Raw genomic sequence first — 7792 nt, forward strand, 5'->3', positions numbered from 1 at the left:
TTACAATTGGGACTTCTTTCTCTGTGCCTTTGAGGTAGACATACGGTGCCTCCTACAACTCAGCAGTGCCTTCCTTGCTCAAGGACCTGAAAGCCATTCCTTTGAAATGTAGTCATCAGGAAGGATCGGCTTCTGTCTCCCTGTCCCCAAAGATAATTGCCAGCTAGCAGAGAGAGATACTGCATTTAAACTGATTAACCCTTTGTAATTTTTCACTTCCCTGGTTTTATCTTTGACAACAGGAGGGGAAGAAACTGCGCTCAAAAGGATTATCTTGAACAATAGCTCAGAAGAGAGATGCTTCTGCTGTCACAGAGTTTGTGTTTGTAGAGAATTAAGACAGAGAGGTGGGAATTTCCTCAGCAACCCACCCTCCAAATCATCCAGCCCACTAGCATCTGTTCCCTTGCCTTCATTACTGCTATTTTGAGGTATATTTGCTCCTACAAAAGGCCAACTTCTTCCTTCTCAACAATTTGGCCTTTGTTATTATGCTTTGTCTCTTCTCCCTTCTCTCTTGCTTTGCCTATTTCTCCCTCACTTTTGAGTCATCCCATCCAAATAGAAATATAGTTTTCAAAAAATGTTCCTTTAATTCCTTCCAGCTCCCCCATTCTTAGCAAAACTTTTTGAGACATATGTCCATACATGCTGTCTGCATTTTCTCTCCTTGGATTGATTCTTTTCAGTCTATCTCAATTGGGCTTTTGTTTCCATCCTTTGACTGAAATGTTGTCAAGTCACTGCATTCACTGGTCACTTTTCTCCTTTTGACTTCCCTGAACTCTCAGCAGAGCTCAGCATACTTGAACATTGCATTCAACATAGCTCCTTGTGAGAGCACTTCCCTTATGACTTCCAAGATTCCACGGTTTCCTTGCTTATCTCTTACCCTGGTTCTTAGTTTTTCTCAGTATCCTTGGTTGGTTTCTCTCCTGCCTAACTTCATAACGTTGATTCTCTGCACTCGCTATACAGGTCATTCCAACCAGTGCCATGATTGGGTGGGGTAAGAACAATAGGAACCAGGACAAAGTCTTAGGTCTAGGTGTGTGTGAATTAAAATGAGTAGCAAATTTCCGAGGCTCTACCATGTGAATACCTACCACGGAAGACAGGAGCGAAAATTTCAGGACATGCAGCCAAGTAAAAGACTTCAGTGGAGGGTAAATGAAAGCTTACTTTGAAATGTATGTCCCTCAGGAATGGAAGTTTGGGACAGAACACTGAACTTCCAATAAGATCAAGTAAAGCCCTAAGGCCAGCTTACCTTGATCTTCAGTTGCTTACAACTATCGTTTGAGGTGATACTGCCTACCTCAAACAAAGGTAATTGCGTATCCCAGGAAATATGGTGAAGTTCTGGGAGAGACCTCATCTCTTTACCCCTTCCCCCATTATCATCCTCATAAAACTCAGAGCTTTATTCTTTTGAAACAATTTCCATTCAGCGCTATTTTGCAATCACAAAACACATTTTTGAACTCTTGATAATATTTTTATGTTTATTTTACAGACTCTAAAAACTTCAAAGAGCTTTGTACTCACCAGTTTTTTTTTAATTGTGTTTGGTTGCAGATAAGGATATGTACATTTCTGTACCTCCCATTTGCAAGGAATCCATCATCAGTGTAAACAAAAGTGTTGTCCTTATCTATAAAATAAATATCTTCCACTAATGCTTATTTCTGAAGAATGTTTGCTTGAGTTATTTTTAAAAATCTTATGAAGGCATACATATTTAATTATCACCCCTTCTTAAGTTAGAAGTGATAGCATACTTTTTTTTTTACCTAGACAAAATGGCCAATCATCCTTCTCTTATATATGTTATGTCTTGCTACCATAATGCCTTGAAGCTTCCTGTTCTCTGTCTGAAATGCCATTTTGCCTTTCACTCAACATTTCTCCCTGTCAAAATCCTACCTACTTACGTTGCCACTCAAGACTTTGAGGCCTTCCCTGATGCACCCAGGTGGACTTCATCTCACAGCCATCCATTTCAGTACATGTTTATTTCTTACCAGTGTATGTCAGACATCGTGGTGGGCACTGGATAGTGACCTTACAAAGCTCACGGTCAGATGGGGATTTTAACAGTGATCCCAGTCTCCTTTTATTATGAGGGTCTTTCTCTCCATTTAGGTTGGAAACTCCCTGGAAACAGGCACGATGACATCCACATTACCAGTCATCACAGTGTCTTGCACTTAGTGGGTGCTCAATAAATGTTTTTGTCACTACTGTGTCTGTTAGGATTTGTTGCACTATAAGTAATAGAAAATTCAGTTAACAGTTGAAGTTCTTTTTCTCAGTATTGGTTTTGTTTTAACTGCTCAGTGTTATGATATGACTTTTCTCTGAGGCTTATACCCATATGGTCCATAGATCACTGCTTGATCACCATGGTCATACCCAGCTTCTTTTTTTTTTTTTTTAAGATTTTTTATTTATTTAACAGGGATAGCCAGAGAGAGAGGGAACACAAGCAGGGGGAGTGGGAGAGGAAGAAGCAGGCTCCCAGCAGAGGAGCCAGTTGTGGGACTCGATCCTGGAATGCTGGGATCACGCCCTGAGCCGAAGGCGGAAGCCTAACGACTGTGCTACCCAGGCGTCCCCATACCCAGCTTCTGAACAGAAGTGAAGAGGAAAGCTAGAGTTGGTCTTGTGTGTCCCTTTTACTAGGCAACCAAAAGCAGTCTCAGAAACATACTCCAGACCTGCACTTACATCTCGTTGGCCAGAACTGTTATACAGGCAAGCCTGTGGCAGGAATGAAGACTAAGAAAACAAGTATTTAAATCTTAAAGGCAGGATAGTGGAAAACAGCCAGACAAAAGGAGGCAGGGAATGGTTCTTGAGTCACCCTACCAGCAGTATGTACCCCATTACTAAAATAAAAAATAGTCATGGACTATACTTTGATAGTTCTTTCTTTTTTAAGATTTTACTTATTTATTTGACAGAGAGAGCACGAGCAAACAAGCAGGGGGAGGGGCAGGCAGAGGGAGTGGGAGAAGCAGGCTCCCCACCTAGCAGGGAGCCTGTTGCGGGGCTCGATCCCAGGACCCTGGGAACATGACTTGAGCAGAAGGCAGATGCTTAACTGACTGAGCCACCCAGGTGCCCCTTGATTGTTCTTCTTAAAGATCATCATTCTGTGAGACTATTATTGTCTTCTTTATTTTTTTACAATAAATATGTACTGACTGTTTGCTGTGTGCCAGGAAATGCTCCAGATGCGTAGACACAGTTGTAAATAAAGTCCTTGCCCAAATGGAGCTTATATTCTGCAGAGATGGACAGATTTAAAAAGCAAATAAAAGAAATTCAGGCAGGGATAAGTTCCATGAAGATAAATAGAGTAGAACAAGGGATAGAGTGTGAAGGGGGTAGGTACTGCTTTCAGGAAGGGGGTCACTGAAGCCCCCTCTGATGATTGATACTTGAGCTAGTAACTGAATGAATTTAGACAGAAAAGTGACGATTCCGGGAACGGCATTTCAGACAGAAGGGACAATAAGCACAGCAGTACTGAGACAGGAGGTGAAAGAGCCAAGCACACTAAGGGAGAGGTGCTAAGGCAGCTGGGGCCAGAGCCATGGAGCCGGGGAGGGCATTGGACTATTAATTCTTATTGTTGTCGTCATTGTTGACAATGCCCCTGGGGAATTAAGAACAGGGGAGTGACCTGATCTGATGTTTAAATTTTCCTGCAGTGTGACTAGCCTGATAGAAGCTCAGAACCTACATAGACAGCTTTGAAAGTTAGATAGGAATGGTTACTGGCTCTTTCCTCTTTCACTTCTTATTTAAACAACAAGGAGAATTTTCAGCTTAGGTGTCTGGAAATCAGAGGCATAGTGGGCTTCAGGGTTTACTGAGCCAGTGGCTCAACATTTTCCTGAAAGATACAGTTACTCTACATTTGTGTTAGGCCTTCAGCATCATTAGCTGATAGTAGGTTTGGTTCCCCTTCCCACGGGGCTGACAGGTGGTATAGGTTTTCTCCATCAGGGTGAGAGACCCCATCTAGCCCAGCGTCCTAGCAAGAATCCAGAGATTCACCCTGATCAGACCTCCTAGGTCACACGACTACTCTGAATCAAAGACTTTGGAAAAATGGAGTGTTCTATGGGATGTAGACCATGGCCATCTCTAAAACTACAGGTAGGAGTGTTTTCCCCAAAGCACACGGCTAAGTGAAGAAGGGGAGGAAAAACAAGTGAAAAGCGTGTGAGAAGGACCAGATCGTGGGTCAGCAATGAGACGCTCGCTCTGCCACTCACAGTAGACACTACACGTCCCCCCTTGCATTTTTCCACTTTGGCAATGTGGGGGTGTACCTCTTCCCTTTCGTGCCTGTTCAGGCTTTTGAATTAGTGTTGAGGTTAGTGGAGCAATCAAGACCTTACATTTTAGCCAGGCAATTCTTATAAGTGAGATTTTAAAAACTTTTAAATGATCTTTCCCCACACAGTTAATATTGTTTCTGAAATTCAGATTTCTACGGCCAGTTGCAAAATCCCAGTGTGCCTCAGGAAATGCATATGCCCACCACTGCATCAATTTTCTTCTCCTCAGGTAACATACATTTGTCAGAGGGCATCTGTAATCTGTCATCCGCTCAAAGCATCTTCCCTGAATGACTGGGTACTTTATAAACCCAGCAACTTTTTTTTTATCAGGCACATTGTCCATTAGAGATTAGTGTGATTTAAATTAGAAGGTAAGCAGCAAATGATAAATGAAACAGTGACTTTAAGATATACACTACATCCTTCAGAATGCAGAAATGTCAACTTCATTAATAAATAAATAAAAAGTAAGGGCGACTGGGTGGCTCAGACAGTTAAACGTTGACTCGGGACTTTGACTCAGGTCATGATCTCAGAGCCCCAATTCCAGCTCCTTACTCAGTGCGGTCTGCTTGAGATTCTCTTTCTCCCTCTCCCATTGTCCCTCCCCATTCTCGCATGGGCTCTCTCTCCAAATAACTAAGTAAGTAAGTAAATAAATAAATAAATAAACAAAATCTTTAAAAAAAATTTAGTAAAAGGGCGCCTGGATGACTCAGTCGGTTGAGCGTCTGCCTTTGGGCTCAGGTCATGATCCCAAGGTCCTGGGATCGAGCCCCACATTGAGCTCCCTGCTCAGTGGGGAGCCTGCTTCTCCCTCTCCCTCTGCCCCTCTGGCTTGTGCTCCTTCTTGCTCGCTCTCTGTCTCAAATAAATAAATAAATAAAATCTTTTTAAAAATTTAAAAAATAAATAAAAAGTAAAACAAAATGAGATGCCATTTTCATATATCAAATTAGCAAATAATCAGGGCTGCTAATGGTAGCATTGAGTACATGTGAGAAGAGCACTGGGTGCATTCTTAAACACAACTGGTAGTAAAATTCAGTACTTGCTTCAGGTGTGTGCTGGTACAAGTTTGGCAACTAGCAAACTGGGAGAGAACGGACTGATTTGTAGCACTTGCCAACAGCCATGGTATAAATACTCCTGTCATGGCCAATTTCAAGCTACCAAGATGACCTCACTGAATACAGAGTTGGGAAGATACAGGCACAAGTGAGCTTGCTCTTCTGGAGGGCGATTGAAATAGGTGGCAAGACCCACTGAACTCACTCCTAGGAATTTTTTCCTAAGAAACTATTCAGCTGCACAAAGACACTTATCTATTGATCCAAAGGTACTTGGGATATAAGAACTCAAGATTAACACAGCACAAAGGATTAAGAGTTTGGGGAGAAGAAGGGGATGGGAGATGAGCAGGGGGAGATTCAGAGTATTTGTCCTGTATCATTCAATGGCCTGAGAAGTTTGGGCTTCTCCTTAAAACAGAAGTGAAGAGATGAGAAATGGGAGGTATGGGTGGAAAAAGTATATTATTTTGTTCAGAATACATGGTTCATTGACTTCTGGCTGGTGCTCACTTCTGCATCTGCCCAAGCTTCAGAAGCCCAGGAAGGATGCCTGTTGTGGGAGCACGAGCATACTTACACACCCAAGCATTTGCAAAATTGTTTTGGACTCTTTAACTTCCTTGTCCTCCCACTTCGCATTCACAATTTAAGTCAAATTTCACTTCCTCCTTGAGCCGTCCCCCATCACCATTTTACTCAGCCACACCCCAACTAAAACACAGGAGATACTGAATGCCCAGCATTCTCAGTGTTTCCTGTTCACTGTCCAATTTTAGATCATACTATCATGTAACTATTTGTTCACATGCCTGTTTACCTTACTCTAGTAACATCTCTTTCAGGGCAGAGATGATGTTACTCATCTGATTCCTAGGGATTAGTGGAGTTGTCTGTCCCATGTATATTTCATCAATGAAAGTTAATGAAAGAAGGAGCGATTCAGCTCCATTAGTCTATTACTTGCTTTGTCATGTCCTGTTTTCTCTTATTTACTCTACTGATCTTTTCAAGTTTCAGAGTGCCTCTTACAGTAGTATTCTGAACCTAGCTATCAAATCTATCTTATCTTGCTCACATGGTTTAGATTTGTGTGCTGTGTGTCTATCCCGGCAAATTCAAGACTCTACATTTTGTGGCTCGTTCTTTCAATGGAGTTTCTCTTTTCCATGATTCCAATTCCTTCAGTTCCCTTTCTCCATACAATTAAGTACAGATCCCCTTTGTGCTGTGGTTTAAAATGTAGTAACTGCCTCACTCTACCTTTATTTCTTAATTTCTTCACTGGGGTTACAACCAACTTGGAAAGATGACTGAAAACAGGCCCAGTTTTCCTTGTGAAAGAGATGCAAAATATCACTCTACACATGGCCTTGGCCTTCAAGAGATTTTAGTTACAAAAGAGACCAGATTTTTTTTTAATCACGGAAGATTGTGTTGCTTGCCACATTTAATTCAATCACTTATTTAAAGGGTATTGACAAATGACAGGTGGAAGACGAGGGTAAAAGATGCATTATCTGTCTCTAAATACATAAAGAGTGTGGAAATTAGACCTTAAGCCCTAAAATAGCCATAGTTAGAGCAAAACAAAACACACAAGTCTACTTCAGCACAGAATTCTGAATAAGATATCCAGTGAAGACTGGGCACATATAGCATATTACTTTTTAAATGATATAAATTGCTTTTGAAAATAAGGAAGACTCCTCAGATGCTACCAATAATTGTAGAAGGCAAAATAATAGCTCCCCAAAGATATCCACATCTTCATCGTTCAAACCTGTGAATATTTACCTTCCACGGAAAGAGAGATTTTGAAGATGTGATTAAATTAAGGAATTGTGAGAATGGCCACATTATCCTAGATTATCTGGCTGTTCCCAATCAAATCACATGAGTCCTGTCTTAACTGTGTTCAGGGAGATGTGGGAGAAAGAATTAGACAGAAAACAGTGGGAGAGGGACTCAAGCCACCCTTGTTGGCTTTGGAGAGAGGGGTGGGAGGCCACAAGCCAAGAAATGTACAAGGCTCCTATAAATCAGAAAAAGTAAAGAGACAGATTTCCCCCTGGAGTCTCCAGAAAGGAACATTGCCTTCCTGACACCTTGATTTTAGCTCAGTGAGACCCTACGCAATAGTAAGATAGTAAACTGTGCTGACTTAAGACACTAGGTTTATGGTAATTTGATATAGCAGCCATAAGAAAATACCATATGACTTTTTAAAAAAAGTAATAGAACTGCTTTCCAGAACGGAAAAAAAAATAAAGAAAGAAAACCTGGCTAAGCATTTTATCTAATTTATATGGAAATGGGAAAAATAACTTTAGATCATGAATTGTCTTTTTTTAAAAAAAGATT

The sequence above is a fragment of the Ailuropoda melanoleuca genome, chromosome 9 (genome assembly GCF_002007445.2).
Source record: "Ailuropoda melanoleuca isolate Jingjing chromosome 9, ASM200744v2, whole genome shotgun sequence".
In the NCBI taxonomy this organism is placed as follows: Eukaryota; Metazoa; Chordata; class Mammalia; order Carnivora; family Ursidae; genus Ailuropoda; species Ailuropoda melanoleuca.